The 25,186-nt window shown below is 42.5% G+C and overlaps 1 non-coding gene across 1 annotated transcript; it reads right to left on the reverse strand.

Annotated features, from left to right (window-relative positions):
* Positions 1–21,351: 21,351 nt before the first annotated feature.
* Positions 21,352–21,458, reverse strand: LOC112448182 (U6 spliceosomal RNA). The gene has a single exon (XR_003036570.1). It is a non-coding gene; the product is annotated as a U6 spliceosomal RNA (small nuclear RNA).
* Between the last annotated feature and the right edge of the window lie 3,728 nt (positions 21,459–25,186).

Consider the following 25,186-nt stretch of genomic DNA (forward strand, 5'->3'; position numbering starts at 1 on the left):
ACTGCTGTCTATGGGGTCGCACAGAGTCGGACACGACTGAAGCAACTTAGCAGCAGCAGCAGCAGCAGCCACTTTCCTGTTGGTAAAGATTGTGCCAGGTTTTCCCTAAATTACCACATTAAATCATGGTGAAAACTGAACCATCTGCAAGACTTCAAAGGCCTGCCTCCCTCAGCTCATCTACAGGATTGTGTCTTGTTGAGCTGACACTCCCATAATGGGTCAGGAAGAGGGTCAAGTTGAGGGTCTTCCACAACAGATTCCACCACGAGGCAAACAAATGTGCCTGTAGATTTCGGTCAGGAGGAACCACGTATTCCTTCTCTCAGCATGTATTTACGGGCATTAGAGATGTGAAAACTAGTAGAATGCAGTCCCAGTCCTTGTGCTTAGTCACACGGGAGGGGATCTAATATATCAGATTCCAGTTCATATCTGCTGCCCCCTATTTAATCCCTCATCTCCATCCACAACCTTTATGCATTTCTATGATAGAGAATGGAAGAGAGAGCTGGGACACAGGGAAGGGGGAGAACTGCTCACGCCTCGTAAACACACCCCAGCACCATTGTGCATGAAATCAGGTGCAAATTGACATCCAGGTTGACCTATGGAGATGAGACGGCAGGCCGGGACAGTGGCTACAAGCGTGGGCTCTGGCATCACCCCGGCCAGGGTCTCCACTGGCCCACAGTGTGACTCCGGGCAAAGGACTCACCCTCTTTTAAGTCTTAATGTCTCATCTTAAAATGGGGGAAAATAGTACCTTCCTTACTGGACTGCTGTAAAGCAGTGGTATGTAAAGCATCTGTCTCGAAGCCTGACTACAATGTTTAATAATTGGTGGCTTTTCTCACCCCAGAGAATAAGAGAGGAGACCTGGATGTGGAGGCACGAAGAGGTGGTTACCCTGGAGGTGTGGGAAAGGGAGTGGGCTGGCAAAGAGTGGGCCAGCCACGGTGTGCATGAACTGAAAATTCAGGCTTCCTCTGCCATCCTGTGCACATGTAAAGCCTCAGGTCAGAAGGGAGGTAAGCAGGGCATTGGCACCAGGGAGAAGCCACCCTTCCTGTCCCGTCCCACCTCTTCCTGCCCACACTGCCACTAGCTGCTGCTCACTGAAGGCGGTGGCGGCACAGCTTCCACAGGGAGGAGAGCCTGGGAGACGGATCTGTTCACTTGTCCTGTTAAGTTGCTCTCTTGTCTCCTTCAGCAGTTGTGGCCCACTTCATTCAACCAGTCGCACCGAGGAAAACAGACACCTTAAGTGGGCCAGAGGAACAGTATGGCCCAGAACCTGCTGACTTTGCAGTCTTTACGTGCACCACAGTTATCAAATGTCTGCAAGTGAACATTTGGAAGATACAACGACACTTAACAGGACATGTAAGAAGGAGCATTGGTGATTAGAGAAAGGGGCGGCGGAGAGACGTGACCACATCCCATGGGTAGGCTGCGTGGAGCAAGTGACTTCTGAGTCAATGGAAAGGGAAGATGTGTTTACCACAGGGTCTGTTTTGTCAAGCAGCTCTTACTGAGAGAGACTGAGAATTAGCCAGAAGAAAACAGGGTCAGAGATAGATGTGTTTTAACACCAGAGTGACTTGGGCATGGGTATGGACTAAGAGACAGAGCAAAAGTGGCTGAACTAGTAAGTTCTCCTGGGCACTGTGGGGGAGCTGGGTGGGACTCAGCAGAGGAGCAGTGCGCCCGAGATGGGGAGAGGAGGTGAGGTCAGCTGTAAATGTAGCTAAAATGGAGGGGGAGCAGGTTTTTCATACTTTTGAAGGTTCTTGGCTTAATTTTCTCAGTGAAGCAGGGAGTCAACTCCTGAGACTGAATGAAGGAGAGTCCGTTGGCTGGGGCCTGGAGAGAGAGGTGAAGCTATGCAAGAATCCCTGAAGACTGTTGCCTGGGATGGAGGACCCAGCTGCTGCGTTGGAAGCAGAGGTTTTGTTAGGGTCCTAGACCTCAGGGGTGTGAAGTTTCTTCTAGCAAATGACAGTCTGTGCATCCCATAGAGAGAGGCAGACCATACAGTAAGATGGTAAGGGGTGGTAAGTTTCAGGCCATCCACTGTGTGTCAAGGCTGGACGGGAAAGTTGGAGGACATCCGAAGACTGGCACACTCAGACAAAGCCAGGAGCCAGTGCGACTGGAGGGCCCCCTGAGGGGAAAGAAGAAATAATGGGAGGGGAAGGACTGTGCTGAAAACAGGAGTCGGAGGAACTCTATGCTGGTTTGAATAGTGTCCTCCAAAAGTCCATGCCCACCCAGAACTTCAGAATGTCACCTAACTTGGACATGAGGGTCTTTGCAGACATAATTAGTCAAGATCAAGTCGTAATGCATTAGGATGGATCCTAAATTCAACGACTGGTGTCTTCATAAGAAAACAGAGTCACGGTAATACACACAGAGAGAGGAGAAAGTCTTATAAAGACAGAGGCAGAGGCTGAAGTGACGTGGGTCTAGGACTCAAGGAATGGCAAGGATCGTCAGCAACTACCAGAATCGAGGAGAGACATGAAACAAATTCTCCTTCAGGGCCTCTGGAAGGAACCCATCTGCCACACCTTGATTTTGGACTTACTTATTCTCCAGAACTATGAGAGAATAAAAATTTTTGTTGTGATATTTGTCACGGTAGCCCTAGGAAAAGACTACAAAGAGGAAGAAGGTCATGGCTATAGAGTTGGGGTTCACGGTGGCGACATCCCCTCTCCCACTTCTGTGCTTTGCCATGACAGTGAGGAGAAAAAGGGTTGGCAGACATTAGAGAGAGCCAGTGAGGTGGACTCGGTGGGACCTGGGAACTCATTAGGTGATGGCTGGGGAGGGGAAGGAGACATGGACAAAAGGGGCAAAGAGGACTTGAAGGTGTCACAGCCAGTAAATGAGTGACCACTGACCTCCGTGTCCTGTGACTGGAACAGCCCTTCTCCCCTGGAAGGAGAGCATGTGATCTGAGAAGATTCAGGAGGCTGGGTGGAGGCTTAGGAAAGAAGTGGAGAAGGGGCCGTGCTGCCAGGTGACGAGTGAGTTTGTGGCGAGGAAGTGGAGATAATCAGAAGAGAGGACGTCATCCACAGCTGAGGAATGAACGAGAGGAAGGTCAGGCAGAAAAGCTGTGCTCTTTGGACATCAGTGTGGTTTGTCTACTAAAGGGTTACCTTGGACTCAAGAAAAATGACAGTATCACTGTCATTTTTTTCTCTCCCACCCCATATATGTATATTACATAAATATTAAATTGAACCACGTCTCTGCATCATAATCCTGGCTATTCTAACCTCCTACCTGAGTTGGTCACAGTGAAACAGAATTGGAAGAAAGCTCAAAGGAAAGAGCACATGGCTGTGCCCATGTGTGTGCGTGCACACGCATGTATGCATGTGGTGTGTGGTGAGGAGACAGGAAGTACTTAGAAACTGAGTGTCTCATCCCAACAATGTCTTTTGGTACACCGGTGTGGCTGATTTCTGGGAGGGTGGCTCCCACCTCTATCTGCCCCGACTCTGCCCACATGATGACCTCTCTCTCTGGAGGAGTGGCCATAGCACCCAGGAAGTCCTGGGTCTGGGTCTCCTCTTAGCAGGGGCTCAAGTTCCCTTGGAGGGGATCACCTCCTCCTCTGTGTTGTAGATCATGGCCAAGGCTGCGCCCGCTTCTTGTCTCTGCTGGATAAGGACTCATCCCTAATGTTGTGTTTTGTCTTACTCTAGCAGCAATTTGTTGTTCATCTTCATTATTTCTAAGTACTACCCCTTGGTCTACATTCCTGGCATAGAAACAAAGAACTGGTTAAAGCTAATACCTTGTTCTAATGGAACCTGGAGAGCAAACTCAGAGGATCAGTGTAGGCAACTCTTCCAAGAGCCTGAAAGCCATTTTCCTTCCAGCACAATCTTGATGCTCTCCTTGCCTCTGTTTGCTTAGACGGTTCTTAGATGTAATAGAATCCTCTTACTCCACTTGCAGCCTGATGCCAAGAAAGGATTTATGCTTATTTATCAAACCTTCACAAAGAATAGTTAAGTAGGATGAAAATTAAGCACAGAAGCAAATCAAAGCTTAGGTGTTTTATTATGCATACCGCCACCCACAGAGCCCAGGTCTGCTGATCAAGAGATAAAGCAGAAAAGGCTGGAGGGAAGAACCAGGTAAACCAATGAAAGGGAAGTTTCCTTTGCTCCTGTTGTCAACAGCTCTGTGTTGCCTAGTAAATTTCACAACATTTGAAGGCCAGTATAACACAGGAGGGATTCCCTGGTGGTTCAGCAGTAAAGAACCCGTCTGCAATGCAGGAGATGCGGGTTTGATCTCCAGGTTGGGAAAATCCCCTGGAGAATGAAATGTCAACTCACTCCAGTATTCTTGCCTGGGAAATCCCATGGACAGAGAAGCCTGGAGGGCTACAGTCAATGGGGTCACAAGGACTCCAACATAACTCGGCAATTAAACAACAGCAACAACATAATACAGGAGGAATACTGAAGAAGTGCAAACTTTTTATTAATTCATTCAATATTTTGAGCATCTATTGTGCACTGGGCATTGAGCAAGGAGAACGTTGGGAATATAAAAAAGAACACAATCTCTGTCTTGTGGTAGGGATTAGCGTCTATACAAAGCACATAGGAGGGAGCTACAGTTACTGTCTGGGGAAGTTGGGAAGGCTTCGGGGAGGAGGTGATAATTCAGGTAATTCTGCAAGATGAATAGGAGACTGCTAAGTATTAGAAATAGCATGCACTAAAGTACAGAGCTGTAAAGAACATCTGTTGTTCACGGAACATTAAGTTGAAAGCTGTAATAATTTAGGTAGTGATAGGGGATGTGGCCAGAGACGGGCAGGCCTTCTACCAAACAAGAAATTTGGATTTTATCCTATGAAGGGAGCTCTGCTGGGAGTCTTTTAAGTCGGAGAGCTGCTTGGTGATAGATTGGACTAAACACTGGAAGGCTAAAGATGAAGGGTGACGGGTGAGGGTATGGAGGGAAAAGAAGAACTGGCAAAACAAAGGGAAAGAAAAGAGTCAAGTCAAACTGCCAAGATTCCTGGCTGGGCAGCTGGGTGGGTGGTAATGATATTAACAGAGCCGGGGAGTACAAGACAGCCAGCAGGTTTGGCAGGGAATCATCACGTTCACTCCAAACCTGTTTAATGCACCTTGGAGCATTCTGCAAAAACTCAGAGGGAGTGGACAGTACAAGACTACAGAGTGGGAGGTTGGGACTTGCAGTGCAGGCAAGGATACACCTACAAAGAGGAGGTCCACCCGCAAGTTGAGAATCAAGACAGGCACTACTGGGGACTTCCGGGGTGGTCCGGTGGTAAGGATTCTGCCCTTGCAGTGCAGGAGGCATCGGTTCAATCCCTGGTCAGGGAACTGAGATCCCTGCATGCCACACAGTGAGGAAAAAAGCAATCAAACCAACAAACATGGGCACAGTATAGGAATTAAGTATGACATCCTGAGCTACAAACTAGAAAGAACCTAGAACAGTTGGTGATCCAGGAGGCTGGAGCACAGTAGATGGAAACCGCTTTAGGGAGCAGCGATATCCAGCCAGGAACACCTGACTCCCACACGCCCACTCAAGTCTGTGATGAAGTGAAGAAAATCCACCAGGTAGAAGGCACCTGACATCCTTCCTTTGTCTTTCTTTCTGACTGTGCCCAGTGCCCCTCGGGGCTCATCTCTGGTTCAAATTTACCTTTGTAGCCAGAAAGGGCATCAAGACCACAAGTCATGGGGAATGGACAGGTGAGTCCTTTCCTGGATAGCTCAGTTGCAACATGGAAAGGGACAGCAGTTTACTCTCTTTGTTAAAAGATTTTTTTTTTACTATTATGCAATAAAAGATATAATAAAGGAAAATTTGGAAATAATGGGGGGAAAAAGGAGAGAATACTTAGTTTCAGAAATCACCATTACCCTTGTGGAACGTTTCCTTCCAATCTTTTTCTATATACATAAAGTGAAGAAGAACTAAAGAGCCTCTTGATGAAAGTTAAAGAGGAGAGTGAAAAAGTTGGCTTAAAGCTCAACATTCAGAAAACTAAGATCATGGCATCTGGTCCCATCACTTCATGGCAAATAGACAGGGAAACAGTGGAAACAGTGTCAGACTTAATTTGGGGGGGCTCCAAAATCACTGCAGATGGTGATTGCAGCCATGAAATTAAAAGACTCTTACTCCTTGGAAGAAAAGTTATGACCAACCTAGATAGCATATTAAAAAGCAGAGACATTACTTTGCCAACAAAGGTCCATCCAGTCAAGGCTATGGTTTTTCCAGTAGCATGTGGATGTGAGAGTTGGACTGAAGAAAGCTGAGTGCCGAAGAATTGATGCTTTTGAACTGTGGTGTTGGAGAAGACTCTTGAGAGTCCCTTGGACTGCAAGGAGATCCAACCAGTCCATCCTAAAGGAGATCAGTCCTGAGTGTTCATTGGAAGGACAGATGTTGAAGCTAAAATTCCAATACTTTGGCCACCTGATGGGAAGAGAAAATGGGACTCATTTGAAAAGACCCTGATGCTGGGAAAGATTGAAGGCAGGAGGAGAAGGGGACGACAGAGGATGAAATGGTTGGATGGCATCACCAACTCAATGGACATGAGTTTGGGTAAACTCTGGGGGTTGGTGATGGACGGGGAGGCCTGGCGTGCTGCAGTCCATGGGGTCGCAAAGAGTTGGACACGACTGAGTAACTGAACTGAACTGAAGAGTTTTGCTTATTTTTTGGTTATTGCCAGCATATCTACTCTTGCCTGGAAAATCCCATGGATGGAGGAGCCTGGAAGGCTGCAGTCCATGGGTCGCTAAGAGTCGGACATGACTGAATGACTTCACTTTCACTTTTCACTTTCATGCATTGGAGAAGGAAATGGCAACCCACTCCAGTGTTCTTGCTTGGAGAATCCCAGGGACGGGGGAGTCTGGTGGACTGCCGTCTATGGGGTCACACAGAGTCGGACACGACTGAAGCGACTTAGCAGCAGCAGCAGCAGCAGCAGATAATAAGGTTGTTAGATTTAATTTAGTGTTAGCATACATATATAATAGTTCATTTAAAATAGTATAAGCTATGTTTTGCACATATTTCATAAATACCACTTTTAATGATTGCATAAATTCCTTTGATTGAAACAATAATCTATTTGAGTCTTATATACATAGTAAAAATTCAAAATGCAGTAAAGGTATACATGAAAAATAAGTCTCTCCCATCCCTATCTCCCAGCCCTTCAGTTCTCCTTAAACATAAAACTAGTTCCACTCTGTTGTGTGTTCTTCCAGGGATATTCTACATATATCCAAATATGCATTTATAAATAAATGTAAATAATATTCTTCTTTCTTCTCTCCCTAATGGCAGCATATTATATACAATGTCTGCAATTTGCTTTTTTCACTTATCAGTGTATCTTGGAGTCTGTTCCAAATTGCCAAATTAAAGCTGCCTTGTTCTTTTTATTAGAAAAGCAATTTCTTAGTAGGCAACAAAGGGTGGCTCTCCTAGGAGCAGCGGGACCCTCCCTTGGGCCAAGGTGCCTGTCAGCCAGGTCTGCTCCTACGAGCCAGGAATGTCAAGTCTGATATTTCCATCTCCAATCCACAGGATAGGGTGACCCAGAAGCCAGGAGGCAGGAATGTTTCTCGTTAATGAATGGAGGCTGACTGGAAGACTGAACCTTGCTCCAGAAATGAGGCTGTTTTCTATTTCATGTTCATTGGCTTGTGAAAGCCCACATGCTCCAGGAAACCTCCCCGGGCCTCTCTAGCCATCAGTCTCTCCAGTAGATCAAAGGCAGATCTCTCCAGTAGATCTCCAGGGATGGCGTGACAACCTTGCCACAGACATCCCTCCATCTCCTGGCCACGGCTCTTTTCTCATAGTTTTCTTGAAATTCCCAGTTAGAGGGCCAGCCTTCAGCACTAGATCTATCCTGCTAGTATTTTAAGGAGTCTTACTTTACTAACTCAATTAGTTCATGCATTTAATATTCAGAAAGATAACCAAAAATCTGAGAGGTTTGATAAAATAATAATGTTAAAGGTCCTAAAAAAGAGGGAGATTATTGAAGAGAAATATGGACAGTGAGCTAAAGTATTTGTTGGAAACAAGATTTTCCTGTTTTCCTGAACTTCTAAGACCTCCCCCTACTCAGCCCCAGATAAACAGGAAGGGTGGATTTCTCATGTTCATAGTGCCGAGGGGACCCAAAGGGTCACACTGTGCAGCTCTTGATCTCAAGGAACCTATAATCCACTGTGTGCCAGGCACAGTGCCAGCACTATGAATAGATACAGTGAGGTGAGGAGGGGTTCATGGTCCAGATGGTAAGACAGATATCAGTCCAACAGATATCACTAGTGAGTAAAGAGTGGAGGCCCAAAGAATGATAGAGTTTGAGTTTTCAAACTGTGGTCCTTGACTCATTGGTGGATCATGAAAGCAAACTTAGCAAACGATGGATGTGATCGGTATCTTTTTTTTTTTTTTTTTTGGCTGAGCATGTCTTTGTTGAGACATGCAGGATTTTTAGTTGCCGAATGTGGGATCTAGTTGTCTGATAAGGGATTGAACCTAGGCCTCCTGCATTGGGAGCATGGAGTCTCAGCTACCTGAACCACCAGGTAAGTCCCCCAGGATCTTTTTTAAAAAATAGTAGAATAGAATGAAAAATCCTAAAGCTTGAGGTACATATTTTGAACTCCACTTTGTGAAACTTTTCTTTTCCAGATGCATATCAAGTTACACGTGTTTCAGTCATCCTTAAAAACGTATTTATTACTGTGGATTATGGGCATAAAGTTGAAAACAACTAACTTCACAGGAAAGAATGATTTATGTACTTGTGAGTAGCGAGGGGAAAATACCTCAAAAGTACAGGACCCAGCACTGAGTATGTGCTCAAAAATGTTTATTGAAGCTGTGCATGCTACAGGACTTTAAGGGAAGGCCAAATAAAGCAGAGTGGGCTCAATGACCCTAATCCTTGGGATCAAATGTAGGGGCTGCTGCTGCTGCTGCTGCTAAGTCACGTCAGTCGTGTCCAACTCTGTGCGACCCCATAGACGGCAGCCCCCCAGGCTTCCCCGCCCCTGGGATTCTCCAGGCAAGAACACTGGAGTGGGTTGCCATTTCCTTCTCCAATGCATGAAAGCGAAAAGTGAAAGTGAAGTGGCTCAGTCGTGTCCAACTCTAGCGACCCCATGGACTGCAGCCAACCAGGCTCCTCCATCCATGGGATTTTCTAGGCAAGAGTACTGGAGTGGGATGCCATTGCCTTCTCCGAATGTAGGGGCTACTCAGGCAATATTTCTTATTTCTTACATCTGGGATCCTTCCAATTTGTTCCAAGACCATTGCTGCCATTCTAATGCAAGTCCTCATCATCTCTGGGCTAGACTCTGGCAAAGGCTCTAAACTGGTGCTCCTTCTCCCCCAGCCCTCTGTGCCAGACAGTAGTGTATTCAGCTCTAACAGGAATCCCTACCTCAGTGGTTTAAACAAGTAGGGATTTATTATTCACATGTAACAAAAAGTCTGGATATAGACTAACTAGAGCTTATATAAATAGTAGCTCAAGGGTGTGATCTGAAAACCAAGCTCCTTCTATCCGCCTGCTCTATATATCTTTAGCGTGAAACCTTCATCCTCATGGTTGCAAGATGTCTGCTGTACCTCCTGGCATTATATCCTTTTCCCAGATAGAAAAAAAAAATGTAGAATAAAGAAACATACCTTTTCATCAGTAAAACAACAGCCTTCCCTGAGACTACTGATGTCCACTCAGTAGACTTCCAAATTACATCTCATTATAACCACTTATACTGTAACATATCCTCCCATGGGCTTCCCTGTGCCAAGGGAACCAGTGAGTTTGTGTTTTTGACTGAATACATTGAAGCCTTCAAAGAAAATACAGGGTTTTGTTAGTAAAAAAATAAAAATGACGTCTAAAATCATCAGCTACATCCTTTTTAACATAATCCTTGCTTCTAATCTTTCAATGGTTTTCCACTGCTCTAAAGAGCAAATCTGAAAGCCTTAATATTGCTGTTATGGACTGATCATGTCCCACCAAGCCCCCAAATTCATGTGCTCATATGACTAAAAGATAAACTAAGGCATATTAAAAATTTTAAGCGTTTATTTGAGTAAAACTCAGTTCGAATTGGGCAGCAGCCAATCTAGCAGACCGAAAGGAGCTCTAAGAAGCTGTACAAAATGAGAGACTTTTATAGCCCGAAGGGAGTAGGACCAAGGAAATTATACTAGGCAAAAAAGTGTGTTGGTTATTTAAGGTTACTTTACTTTAGGGGATGACAGGGGTCTCTCATGTAGACTATCTAACTAGTGCTGATCGGGCAATTTCTGACTGGTTTAAGATTCCATTTCTAGGAGAGATGAAACTGTAATTAAGTCTCAGTTTGACGACATGGGGTTTAGTACAAGCAACTCCACTTGGGGCCTGTTATTTTTTAATATCCCAGTAGACAGGGGCTTCCCAGGTGGCTCAGTGGCAAAAAATCCACCTGCCAATGCAGGAGACAAAGGAGACTTGGGTTCAATCCCTGGGTCGGGAAGATCCCCTGGAGAAGGGATGGCAACTCACTCCAGTATTCTCGTCTGGAAACTCCCATGGACAGAGGAGCCTGGTGGGTTACAGTCCATAGGGTTTCAAAGAGTTGGACACAACTTAGTGATTGAACAACAACAGTGTCCTTAGTAGAAGAGATTAATACATACAGAGACACCAGGGATGCATGGACACAGAGGAAAAGCCACGTGAGGACACAGTGAGAAGGCAGCCACCTGCAAACCAAGGAGAGAGGCTGCAGGAGAAACCAAACTGCCAACAACTCGATCTTGGAGGTGTTCCAGCTTCCATTTCTCCACTGTGACAAAATAAATTCCTGCTGTTTAAGCCACCTAGTTTGTGCTATTTTGTTATGGTAGCCTGTGATGTTGTGATTTATAATAAGAAATATATATTTGGTTTTCCTCCCCTTAATGGCACAGAGCTCCTAAAACCCTTGGAATTTTCAAAGTGATGAGTGCAATAAAGGTGTCTTTTGTTACGTTAATTAGGTGATTTGGGGAAGGCTCCTAGGTAACCTAAGGATCTGGGCTAGTTGCCAGGGGAACCAATCAAGGGATTAGAGGATCGGAAACTTGAGCCCTCTAAAGAGGAGAGAGGGGTTGGAGATTGAGCTCCATCACCAAAGGCCGATGATTTAATCAATCTTGCCTTTGTAATGAAGCCTCCATTAAAACCCAAAAGAACCGAGTCCAGAGAGCTTCGAAATTGGTCAACATGTGGAGATGCAGTGACTGTTTCTCTCACAGAGCTTGGAAGCTCCTCACCCCTTCCCACACACCTTGATCTAAGCATCTCTTCCATCTGAGTGTTCTTGAGTTATATCCTTTCATGCTGCTGCTGCTGCTAAGTCGCTTCAGTCGTGTCCGACTCTGTGCGACCCCATAGACGGCAGCCCACCAGGCTCCCCCGTCCCTGGGATTCTCCAGGCAAGAACACTGGAGTGGGTTGCCATTTCCTTCTTCAATGCGTGAAAGTGAAAAGTGAAAGTGAAATCGCTCAGTTGTGTCCGACCCTCAGCGACCCCATGGACTGCAGCCTTCCAGGCTCCTCCATCCATGGGATTTTCCAGGCAAGAGTACTGGAATGGGTTGCCATTGCCTTCTCCACATCCTTTCATAGTAAGCCAGTAATCCAGTAAGTAAAATATTTCTCAGTGTTTTGTGATTGATTCTAGCAAATTAATCAAACCCAAGAGTGGTGTGTATGGGGGGTTGCACCTTGTAGGACTAAGCTCTTAACCTGTGGGATCTGAGCCTATCTCCAGGCAGATGGTGTCAGCATTGAGCTAATTGTTTCACGGTACAGAAAACAAAACAAAACAAAACCCACAAATCTTTAGAGAATGGAATGGCAACCCACTCCAGTATTCCTGCCTGGGAAATCCCACAGACAGAGGAGCCTGTCAGGCTGAGTCGGACATGAGTTAGCGACTAAACGACAACAGCAGAAAAAAACAAAGCAAAACTCACAAATCCTAGGCCTTAACAAACTAATATAGTTGCTTAAAAGGCTGAGCATGATCTGGATCCCCACTAACCTTGGGCTCCCTTACTGTCTACCTTCCAGGCGAGCTGGCTTTCTGTAGTTACTAGAACAGGTGAGCCCTGCTCCAGGCTCTGGACCTTTGCACGCACTGTTCCTTCTCCCTAGACCTCTGTTCCCCTGCTTTTTACATGACCAACCTCTTGTCCCACAGGTCTCTGCTAACATTTCACTTCCCTGAACAGCCCGGGTGACAGAGGTGGCTTCCTGATGTTCTCCATCCCAGGCCATGATGTGTTTCGTAAATCTTATGAAAAGTATTATTACGATTTATAATAATTTTTTTGGTTTAGTTTTGCATGTTCTTTAAGTAGAGGATCTCAAGCTCCATCAGGGTGGGAAGATGTCTAGTTCCTACTTGTGTCCCTGTGGCCTAGTACATCCTATATCTTCCATAAATAATTTCTGAAAGAGTGAATAGGATGTAAGTTATCTGGAATTATCCGGTTGGTTAAATTTATTTTTAACCATGTGTGGAATGACAGGAGGAAGAGCAAGCCTGGCCTTCCTGGATGGAGGATGGGTAGCAGTTGTATACAATCACCACCCACAAATATGCTCTTGGGGTTTTGAAGGGAGTGGCATTCTCTTGCTTCCTTTAAGTCATTTAACACCTTTCACTGACCTTGCTGGCATGGAATGAAGATGATCTTCCAAGCAGGTTGTTTGTTAGTGGTTCTAGTAACAGCTTGGTAAAGGAAGTTAGAGGTAATTCCATGGCCTAAATTGGTAAGAATCTCATCAACAGCAGTGCATCCTCTTTCAACTCTGTGTCAAACTCAATCTAGTTCATTAAATGAAGACATACAAGCGTGTTCCCTTTCAAACAATTAGGCAACAAAAAACAAAACCCAAGCTATTTTAAAAGCTTTGTAGAAGGGAAGGTTATTCCAATCATCCCATATCACAAAGGCTGAACATCACAAAGGACTGTCAAATGGAAATTGGAACCTACTCCAAGTCTCTAAAACTGGGCCAGAAGTAAAAAGAGTCTGTTACAGTCTCTGCATCTAAGGTGAAATCTTAAGATGCAGAGCAGCAATTACCTTGACACACCTGGACATAAATCTCCTTGTCTGAAAAATTCATACCTAAAAGATTGTTGGAACAATGCAATATTATTTCAAAACATCCAAGGTTATGCAAAAGCAGTGAGACTAGCTAATCAAAAACAAAGATATAATAAGAGTTCCTGGAGTTCCATTAATAAAATTTACCTCAAAAGGTATTCTGTACCAAAGGTTTCTGGGCCTCTGAACATGCTGAAAAGGAGCAAAAATATTATGCTTGCATGTTTTTGCTAAATGAATAAAATGTGGACTAATCCACATTAGAGTTGGCTAATCCTCTCAATAATTAGATCAGGACTTTACCTCTAAAGGACTTCCCTGGTGGCACAGATAGTAAAGAATCTGACTGCAATGCAGGAGACTTGGGTTTGATTCCTGGGTCAGGATGACCTGCTGGTCAAAAAGAATGGAAACTCACTCCAGTATTCCTGTCTGGAGAATTCCATGGACAGAGGAGCCTGGCAGGTTATAGTCCATGTGATCACAGAGAGTCAGACATGACTGAGCAACTAACATTTTACCTTTAAAAGAAATCCAACATTAGCTTTCCCCTTTTCTCATTATATAAACACAGGTGAACCTTATTTTAAAATACATGGTGCTCCTGGAAGAATGTATGCAAACAATATTTTTGGAACTAGAACCATATAATATCTAAAGATTCCAATTATTTTTAGGGCTCCTTATTCTGAATTTTTAAAAAAAATTAGTAAATGTGTTTGTAATGAAAATACTCACTTTCTAATTCTTCCATCTTTGTAAAAGCAGATTTTAGAGGCTCACATTGGTATGTCTTGTAGAGTAAAAATAGGATTATATACTATGATCAAATAGGATTTATCCTAGGAATGCAAGATTGGCTTAACCTTCAAAAGTCAATTAATGTAATATGTCACATTAATAGAATAAAGGCCAAACCCTACAAGATCATCATAACAGATGCAGAAAAAGCATTTAACAAAATTCAAGACCACTTGATAAAAACACTCAACAAACTAGGAATAGAAGGAAATGTCTACAACCTGATATAAAACATTTATTAAAAAACAAAACAAAACCCACAGTTAACATCAAATCAGTGGTGAAAGACTGGCTATTTCCCCCTAAGATGAGAAGCAGGACGAAGATGTCTGGTGTCCTCATTTCTATTTAACATTGAGCAGGACATTCTAGCCAGGCAATTAGACAACAATAAGAAATAGAAGGCATTCAGATTGGAACACAGAAAATGAAATAAAGAAAAGAATTCCATTTATAATAGTGTCAGAAAGAATAAATACTTGGTACTAATTTTAATAAAAAAAGTAAAAGGCTTTTACACTAAAAAAGAAAGAAAGAAATAAAGAAACTACAAAGCAGCATTGAAAGAAATTAAAGACCTACATAAATGGAAAGATATCTCATGTTCATGGTTTGCAAAAATCCCTGTCAAAATCACAGCTGACTTCTTTGCAGAAATTAACAACTGATTCTAAAATTCATGTGAAAATTTAAGAGACCAGAAAAGCCAAAACAATCTTGAAAAAGAACAAAGTTTGAAGACACATTTCTCCATTTCAAAACTCACTACAAGGCAACAGTGTTCAAGACAGCATGGACTGGCATTATGACAAGCATATGGGTCAACAGAATAAAACTGAGAGTCCAGAAATAAACTCTTATATTTACTGCAAACTGATCTTTGACTAGGATGCAGAACTATTCAGTTGGGAAAGAACAGTCTTTTCAACAAATGGTGCAAGGCCGCCGGATATCCATATGTCAAAGAATGAATTTGAGTTCCCCATCTCACACAATACAAAAATTAACTCAAAATCAAAGACCTAAATGTAAGAGCCAAAACTCTAAAACCCTTCAGAGAAAACATAGGAATCTTTGTGACATTGGAATAGGCAATGGTTTCTCAGATATGACACCAAAACACAATCAACAAAAGAAAAAATTAATAAATGGGACTTAATCAAAATTCAAAATTTTCATGCTTCAAAGGACATCATCAAGAAAACAAAAAGAAAACTCACAAGATAGGAGAAAATATTTATAAGTCATGTATCTAACAGGGGACTTGATTCTAGAATGTATGAAGAGCCCATGCATGTATGCATGCTAAGTTGCTTCAGTCATCTCTCTTTGTGACCCTATGGACTGTAGCCTGCCAGGCTCCTCTGTCCATGCAATTCTCCAGGAAAGAATATTGGAGTGGGTTGCCATGCCCTCCTCCAGGGGATCTTCCCGACCCAGTGATTAAACCCACAGCCCCTGCAGCTCCTGCATTGCAGGCAGATTCTTTACTGCTGAGCCACTGGGGAAGCCCATAAAGAGCTCACTGCTGTTGTTGTTCAGTCACCCAGTCATGTCCCACTCTTTGCAGCCCCACAAACTGCAACACACAAGACCTCCTTGTCCCTCACCATCTCCTGGAGTTTACCCAAGTTCATGCTCATTGCATCGGTGATGCTGTCCAGCCATCTCATCCTCTGACGCCCACTTCTCCTTCTGCCCTCAATCTTTCCCAGCAGCAGACTTTTCCAATGAGTTGTCTGCTCACATCAGATGACCAAAATACTGAAACTTCAGCTTCAGTATCAGTCTTCCCAGTGAATATTCAGGGTTCATCTCCCTTAAGATTGACTGGTTTGATCTTGCAGTCCAAGGGACTTTCAGGAGTCTTCTCTAGCACCACAGTTCGAAGGCATCAATTCTTTGGCATTCTGCTTTCTTTATGGTCCAGCTCTCACAACCGTAAGTAACCACTGAGAAGACTATAGCCTTGATTATACAGACCTTTGTCGGCAGAGTTCATATCTCTGCTTTCAACACACTGTCCGGTTTTGTCATCATTTTAATGTCTGTGGGCTAAGAAGCAACAGTTAGAACCCTGTATGGAATAACTGACTGGTTCAAGATGAAGAAAGGAGTAGGACAGGGCTGTCTGCTGTCACCCTGCTGTTTAAACTATATTCTGAGCACCTCATGAGAAATGCTGAGCTGGATGAGTTACAAGCTGGAATCAAGATACACGGGAGAAACATCAACAACCTCAGATACCTGGATGATGCCACTCTAATGGCAGAAAGCGAAGAGGAACTAAAGAGCCTCTTGATGGGGTGAAGGAGGAGAGTGAAAGAGCCGGCTTAAGACTAAATATTGAAAAAAACAACTAAGATCATGGCATCTGGCCCCATTACTGCAGGGCAAATAGAAGGAGAAAAGGTGGAAGTAAGGACAGATTTCCTTTTCTTAGGCTCCGGAATCACTGTGGACAGTGACTGCAGCCATGAAATCAAATGAGGATTGCTTCTTGGCAGGAAAACGATGACAAAGAGCCCATACAACTTAGTAATTAAAAGACAAACAGAAAGCGGAAGCGTTAGTCGCTCTTAGTTGCATCTGACTCTGTGTGACCCCATGGACTGTAGCCTGCCAGGCCCCTCTGTTCATGGAGTTCTCCAGGCAAGAATACTGGAGTGGGTAGCCAGTCCCTTCTCCAGGGGATCTTCCCGACCCAGGGATCCAACCCAGATCTCCCACATTACAAGCAGATTCCTTACCATCTGAGCCACCAGGGAAGCCCCCAAAGACAAATAACCCTATTGTTATATGAGGAAAGGATCTAACAGACATTTCTCCAAGGAAGATTTACCAACAGCCAATAAGTACATAAAAAGATATTTAACATCACTGGTCATCAGGGTAATGCAAATCAAAACCACAATGCAAAGTAACTGTCTGAAAACAGCTTATGGTAACCTGTTATTTACTGGCAAAGAAGTATCTCCTTTTGTGGACAAATTAAATAAATTAAATAGCACGGAAAAATCAGAAATGCAAAAGACTAAATGAGACAACATTTAGTGTCCATTAGAAAAACAAAAACTACAAGTTTTGGTAAGAATGTGGAGAAATTAGAACATAGGATTAACACATAATTCACTTATATCATCCCTAGTAATATATCTAAGAGAATTAAAAACAGGTATTCATGCAAATACATGTACACAAACATTCACAGCAGCATTGTTTACAATAGCTAAATGGTGAAAATGATCCAAATGGCCATCAACAGAAGAATGAATAAATAGAAAGGGGCACATCCATACAGTGAAATACTACTTGACAATAAAAAATCGATGAAGTACTGATACAATGTACAAAATGGACGAGCCTTGAAAACATCATGCTCAGGGAAAAAGGCAGTCACAAAGGATCCCATTTCATATGGTTCCAATTAAATGAAATGTCCAAATTAGGTAAATCCATAGAGCAAATAGATTAGTAGTTATCTTGGCCTGGGGAAGAAGAGAGGAAATGTAGGCTAAGGAGTAGAAGGTTTCTTTTGGGATAATGAAAATGTTATAAAATTAACTGTAATGATAGTTATGCCACTCTCCAAATAGTTTAAAAGCCATTGAATCATACATTTTATGACTGAATCATACATTTGAATCATACATTTTAAATGGATGAATTGTACAGCCTATGAGTTGTATCTCCATGTATCTATTTGAAAAATTAACACTAAGAACTTTTTTGAAAAAGCAAACTACTTCCTTGGAAGAAGCATTACTATTTCTAGTACTAAGACTGAAGAGACTAAGACAGGTGTTCAGAGAATGTCCTACAAGATGTGGTAAATGACAGTCCCAGCGATATCTTTCAATGCAACAACATAAGGATGTTCTTAGAATCCTCTTTAATACAGGATAGGGCACTAAAGAAAATGCAATTCAGTGCTCTCGGGCTTAATAATCCAATGATATACTCTGGAAAAACAAACAGCCTGTGCATCTTTCAGGAGAACTTCTATAACTATTTTTTTCAGCCTTTTTTCCCCCTTCTTTCCCATATTATCAATATTTACAAATATAATGATGCTCACTGAGAAAACTAGAGACAAGTGAAAAGAGAAAATAAAAATCACCCATAAGTTTACCACCTAGAAATGATCACTGTTAGCTTTTGAAGTTGGAGATAACCGATATTGGAAAATAGTTGTTTAAAAGAAATTCATTTAAAACAAGAGACATTTCACAGTAAATTGTGTGTGGGATGGGGAAGAAAAGGTCTGATAAGAATATTATCTTAAAAAAAAACCCAAAAGCTGATAAAGATTTATGCAATTTATATTGCTTCTGCAAGTATGAGTGAATCAAATTTCCATTTTGGAGATGTGTAATTTTATGAACATATTTGTTTAGTAACTTGATTAGACAATCTTCATTTCATCATTTGACATTTACAGCACAATTCCATACAGAGCATTGCTGTTCATATATATATTTGAGGACTTTACTCATTTTTCCAACAGCCTAACTGTTGAATACTGAGTGACAGTGAGTTCAAGCTAGTATATCATGCAGTGGAACCCTATTCAGTCACAAATGGACTGGAGTATTTATACATGCTACAACACGGGTGAACTTTGAAAACATTATGCTAAGTGAAAGTTAATCACAAAAAAACACATATTGTACCATTCCATTTACATGAAATGTCCAGAATAGGCAAATCCGTGGAGATAGAAAGTGGATTACTCAGAGGAGGGAAGAATGAAGAGTGACTGCTAATGGATACGGGACTTCTTGAGGTGATAAAAATGTTCTGAAGGTAGTAGTGATTGTTGTACAACTCTGTGAATATCCTAAAACTACTGATGTGTACATTTTAAAAGGGCTAATCTTATAATACATGCTGCTGCTGCTGCTAAGTCGCTTCAGTCGTGTTCGACCCTGTGCGACCCCATAGACAGCAGTCCATCAGGATCCTCTGTCCCTGGGATTCTCCAGGCAAGAATCCTGGAGTAGGTTACCATTTCCTTCTCCAACGCATGAGAGTGAAAAACGAAAGTGAAGTCACTCAGTTGTGTCTGACTCTTCACAACCCCATGGGCTGTAGCCTACCAGGCTCCTCTGTCCATGAGATTTTCCAGGCTAGAGTACTGGAGTGCGTGGCCATTTCTTTCTCCATTCAATACATGAATATATCCCCCAAAAGATTATACTCTCTGGCAAGTTCTTGGAGAACAACTGTCCTCTGCTACTGGTAAATGAGTTGCCTTCTTGCACAAATTGAGGACCCTGAGGATGACCAGGGTTGGAAAAGTAGGCTATACCACATTCCCTAAAAGTGATAGGACCACAGCTTGAGGAGCCTGCTTGGAGAATTTTATCTTACTTCTATTCTTTATGCACTCTTCCCACAGCAAAGAAACTGCCAAGGAATTCTGCTGATGACCCTAAATATACTGCTCATTCAATAAGGAATTGATAATTGATGGTATGCTTTATTGAATTAATATGACACAAAGCCATATAGCACTAAAAACGTGCCTCACTCTTACCTGATTATTATAGAAACATCTAGACAAGGACTCAGGATGTGGTGGAAGGACGGAAGCAGCAAGTTTCTTATGGTGAGATGGTTTTCTCTTCCTCCCTGTCTTCCTCTTCTTTCTTTCCCTTCTTTCTCCTCGTTTTTCCTGTTCCTTTATTGTTCTTAAGTTAGCACTGCTGCTGCTACTGCTAAGTCACTTCAGTCATGTCTGACTCTGTGCGACCCCACAGACGGCAGCTCACCAGGCTCCCCCGTCCCTGGGATTCTCCAGGCAAGAACACTGGAGTGGGTTGCCATTTCCTTCTCCAATGCATGAAAGTGAAAGTGAAGTTGCTCAGTCGTATCCGACTCTTAGTGACCCCATGGACTGCAGCCTACCAGGCTCCTACATCCGTGGGATTTTCCAGGCAAGAATACTACAGTGGGCTGCCATTTCCTTCTCCAGTGGATTTTCCCAACCCAGGGATCGAACCCGGTCTCCTGCATTGCAGACAGACACTTTACCGTCTGAGCCACCAGGGAAACCCGAAGTGAAGAACTGACTAATTTGAAAAGACCCTGATACTTGGAAAGATTGAAGGCAGGAGAAAGGGATGACAGACGATGAAATGGTTGGATGGCATCACTGAGTTGGACATCGATGGACATGAGTTCAAGCAAGCTTCAGGAGCTGGGGATGGACAAGGAAGCCTGGTGTACTGCAGTCTCTGGGGTCGCAGAGTAGGACACAACTGAGCGACTGAAGTGGACTGACAGAAAGCAGATCAATGGTTGCCTGGGCTTAAGGTAGAAGGAGAATGGACTGCAGAGAAGCATAAGGAATTTTTTGGAGTAATGAAAATGTTCCCATCTTTATTGTGCTAGTGTTTTCATGGGTTTATACAAATACCAAAACTCACCAAATCATACACTTTAAAGGGATATACTTTATTGTACAAAAATTATATTCCAATTAAGTTGATAAGAAAAAATTTGTTTAGTGACTACCTTTTTTTCTCCCTGGCAAATCTCCACCTGATCTGGCAAGGTTTGGAGATTTTTCATTGCTCTTGTCACCATCTTCTGAACACAGTCCAGGTAGCTCAAGTTCCTCCAAGGGTGTGCCCAGAATTGGAACCAATGCTGCAAATGTGTTTGAGCAGATTAGAGTACAATGGGTCTCTGTTCTTCCACTTTTTATTACTGTATACTCATATCAGGCTTTGCTGTTTTCAGACTTTCTTGTCTATTTCAGGTATTCTATTTCAGTCAACCTGAATGTTGTACTTCTGTCAGTGCAGCTTAAATTTCTGTGGATCTTTCTGGAAGTCTGCTCACACTGATGACTGACATAGGATTTGTCCCCTGGGTCATTTCCCAACTGTCGAACCACATCTCTCTTATCCTAAAAATGTTCATATATATTTCCCCTCTGGGTACTGAACTTTTCATTTATCAAACTAAATTTGTCTTTTTGGCTTCAGGCCATATTCCAAGCCTGCCAAGATATTTTACATTTATGTCTTCTAATAGTCTCACTGCTTTGTCATCCACAAATGTGCCCTATCTTCATTCAAGTGGAAGATAAACTTGTTTAAGGAGCAAAAGTCAACAACAGAGCCCCGAGACTTGCCGACAAAGATTTCCTTTGTAGATATCACAGATTATTCATCATTCATCAATAGTCTTTGGGTACTAGTCCTTCAAATTGCTTTGAATCAGCCTAAATGCTTTTTCAGTTATATCACATTTCAAAAAAAATTAATGACAGGAAAACACAATTTGATACTGATTTTTCTTTTTAAAAATATGGAACGCTTCACGAATTTGCGTGTCATTCTTGTGCAGGGGCCATGCTAATCTTCTCTGTATCGTTCCAATTTTAGTATATGTGCTGCCGAAGCGAGCACTGATACTGATTTTAAGAGCAAGGTACCAGTAGTTAACCTTACTACTACTGGCTCATGACTGAAGTGGCTATAAAGGGCTTCTAAAGGGCTTGACAATATTTCTATTTCTTGATCTGGATAATGGTTATAACAGTACATTCATTTTGTAAAAATTCATTGCATTTACTTATCTGAATAATGCCCCATTTCCATTTGTGGTATCAATGGGAAATTAATGTGGTATTAATTTAAAATTTTTAACTTTAAAAAGTTTGTTTTTTTTTAAAAGCAGAACTCCAAATAATATAGAAGATCATGTTCTTATTTTAAGAATCTACATTTTAAAAGTGATAAGATGCAGCAAAATGTTAATAGTATTCTGGGTGGTGAGATTACATGACTTTTCTTTTCTTCTCTGCAAGTTTCTCTTCAATAATCAGAAAAATGATGTTTCTTATAATCAAGAAAAAAAAGTTTTATTTTATTATTATTGATTGATTTCTGGGCTTGTGGGAGCCTAGTTCTTCAACCAAGGATCAAACCCAGACCCCCGCAGTGGAAACTTAGAATCCTAACCACTGGACCACCAGGGAATTCCCAAAATTGTATTTTAAAGAAAAAGCTTTCTAAATTGAAAACATATACAGTGTAAGGTATTGTTCTAGCATGATGCCTGAAACATAAAGTTGCTGTTTAGTATGTTCAACTCTTTTGCTACCCCACGGACTGCAGCCTGCCAGGTTCCTCTGTCCATGGCATTTCCCAGACAAGAATACTAGAATGGGCTGCCATTTCCTTCTCCAGGGAATCTTTTGGACCCAGGGATCAACCCCTTGTCTCCTGTATTGGCAGGCGAGTTCTTTACCACTGAGCCACCAGAGAAGCCCCTGCAACATAATAATGCTTGATAAATGAGTGAATGACCACTTCTCTATCTACCAGGCAAGGACTCTTTTCAAAAAAGCAATGTGATCAGTTAACACTCTCAGCTCCCAGGGAATTCATGCTGGCTTCTAGCAATGACTACCTTCTTGTCTGAGTAAGAGCTCACAAGCCACCTGTGTAATAATTCTTCCCAAAATGTTGCCAGGACCAAATCTGCCTCACTCTGCTTCCTCATAATTCCTTCAACATTAGCTAATGGTCCTTTTCTGGGATCAAGACTCCAGGTTCTTTCGATCAGCCTGGTGCTTTCCATATTACATCTCATCTACCTTGAGGTGAGGACTATGGAACCCCACTTTGCAACCATGATGGCTCTGTTCCTCTCACTTCCTAAGCATGGAAATCACTTAAGAATTCTGCCAGCTAGTACTGTACCACTTGCCTTATGGGGGCTTCTTTAAAAATATTACTTGTCTTTCTACTGCTATGAGCACAAAACAAAGCCTCATTTATTTTATTTGCATTTCTTGAAAAACTAACACTTCTAACATTACTTAGGGAACCATACCAATAATTGGTATTGCCAACGGTTTTGACTGTCTTTAATTGGGTCCTTGTCTTTTTAAATCTTAGCTGAGGGCTCAGAGAGCATCAGGAGATGATGTCACTTTCTTTTAAGGTCACAACTCTTGTCCCTAACACTGCTCTGCCTGCAGTGTTAGGCACTGCCTCCCACATATTCCACTCTTGAGGAGCTCCTTGCCATGTTAGCATTCTTTTTATTGATTTTTTCATCTTTTACTTATTTAATTTTTGGTTGCATTGGGTCTTCACTGGTGCACACACGCTTTCTCTAGTTGCAGAGTAGCAGCTACTCTTCGTCAGGGTGCTCAGGCTTCTCATTTCGTTGGCTTCTCTGTTGCGGAGCAGGGGCTCTAGGCACGTGGATTCAGTAGTTGTGGCTTGTAGGCTCTAGAAAGCAGGCTCAGAAGCCGTGGTGCATGGGCTTAATTGCTCTGCAGTATGTGGGATCTTCCCGGACCAGCGATTGGATTCAGGTCCCCCACCTTAGCAGGCAGTTCTTACCCCCTGTACCACCAGGGAAGTCCATGACTGATTTTTCAAAATTCAGCTTAATCTTTCCCCAAGGTCTCCCCATGCAGAGGAAGGTGCTGGGCATAAAACTCAAACTTGTGACTAGACTATGAGTCAAATGGATGGAAAGAGGCCTAAGAGGACAGCAATGGATTCTCATGCTCTTTTCTCCAGTGCCATAAACCCTAGGATTGCCTCTTAGCTCCGAGCCAGAGTCAATCAGATTGTTTTCTAAAGTGATGTCTCAATTCAGGTCTCTTTGCCACCTGCTTTGTCAGCTGACTCTGAGGAACTAGCTTCTAGCTAAGGGGTTGGGAAAATAAATTTCTCAAGTTGATGTATGTGAATCTTCCAAGTCCATTTTAAATGCACCTGCTAACACTAAACAGGTAGTGCTTTGCCCTCCAGAAACCTCTTTCTGAGCTTGCCTGCAGTGTTTCAGAGGGACAGAGGGGATCCCTGAACATAGCCTCTGCTTAAGCTCAACTCTGGCTCTGGTTGCAGGTCCTTTCCCCTGATCTGGCATCCAGAGACAGGGCCTCTGCAGCCCTGGGTTCCAGCTTAATGGGAAGGCATGCCTCATAGAGCCAACACTTGCCACTCTGCTTCTGTGAGCCTGTCTGAGCTTGAGGAATCAATTCCAATCCAGTAAAAGACTTAAAGCTCAGGGGCCTTGCTCCTTGCTTGGCAAAAGCCTTAACTGTTGAGTTCTAGAAGCTTTCCCATCACCACCACCCCTTTTTTGTTTTAATCTTCTTTAATACAGACTCCAGCCCCACTAACCAGCAGGGGCCTGTGGTCTCAGACCTTTCTTCCTGTGTTTAGAACCTACTTTCTGGTGCTCAGAGTGTGACAAGTCAGGTTGGGAGGTGAGAATGGATTGGGGGAGGAACAGAAGTTGTTTCAAGGAAGCACCAAATCAAGAAAATTAAATATGCTGAAAGGCTTACCTTATGTTTATGCCTTATTCTAAAACTTTTTCCCTAAGAATTTTGAACTGGAAAAGATGCAAAATGACTTCAAGAAAGGTAGTCAAAATTTTCAAACATGGCATAATATGGTCCACTCTGGGTGGTATAGAAAAAAGTGTTATCTTTGCTGTTATTAAACTTGAACCATTCAAGTTGTTGGTATGAGAGGAAAACAATATACATATAAAAGCAAGTTGACTTTCTTCTCACAGCTGGCATAAACCTTGAGCCAACAAATCCAATTTAACTTTTTGTTCAAAGCTTCTTTTTTTTTAGTAGGTTATGTATTTTTGTAAAATTTGGCTGTGCCAGATCTTTGTTGCAGCATGTGGGAACCAGTTCCCCAACCAGGGATCAAAGACAGGTCCCCTGCACTGGGAACGCAGAGTCTCAGCCTCTGGATTACCAAGGAAGACCCAACAGAAGCATATTTAAATGGATGTGAATAATATTCTACACAATTTCATAATGTGTAATGAATGTAATGTGTAATTTCATAATGAAATTGTGTATTCTATACAATTTCATAATTTCTAGTATATATATATATATATATATACACACACACACACTAGAATATATATATATATATATACACTAGAATATATCTGCCTTTCATGCAGTTATGAGATGTTTTGATGATTTCTATGATCCATTAAAAGTTCATTAGGATAATAATAAATATTGTGTATTTTTGTAGGCTCTTAATTTCATAATGGACAAAGTACTGATATTGAAATTTCATTAAAAAACAAACCTTCTCTTCTTGGTCAAATTTAGCAGTGGTTTGTGATTTTA

Source organism: Bos taurus, chromosome 9, assembly GCF_002263795.3.
Source record: "Bos taurus isolate L1 Dominette 01449 registration number 42190680 breed Hereford chromosome 9, ARS-UCD2.0, whole genome shotgun sequence".
Classification (NCBI taxonomy): domain Eukaryota; kingdom Metazoa; phylum Chordata; class Mammalia; order Artiodactyla; family Bovidae; genus Bos; species Bos taurus.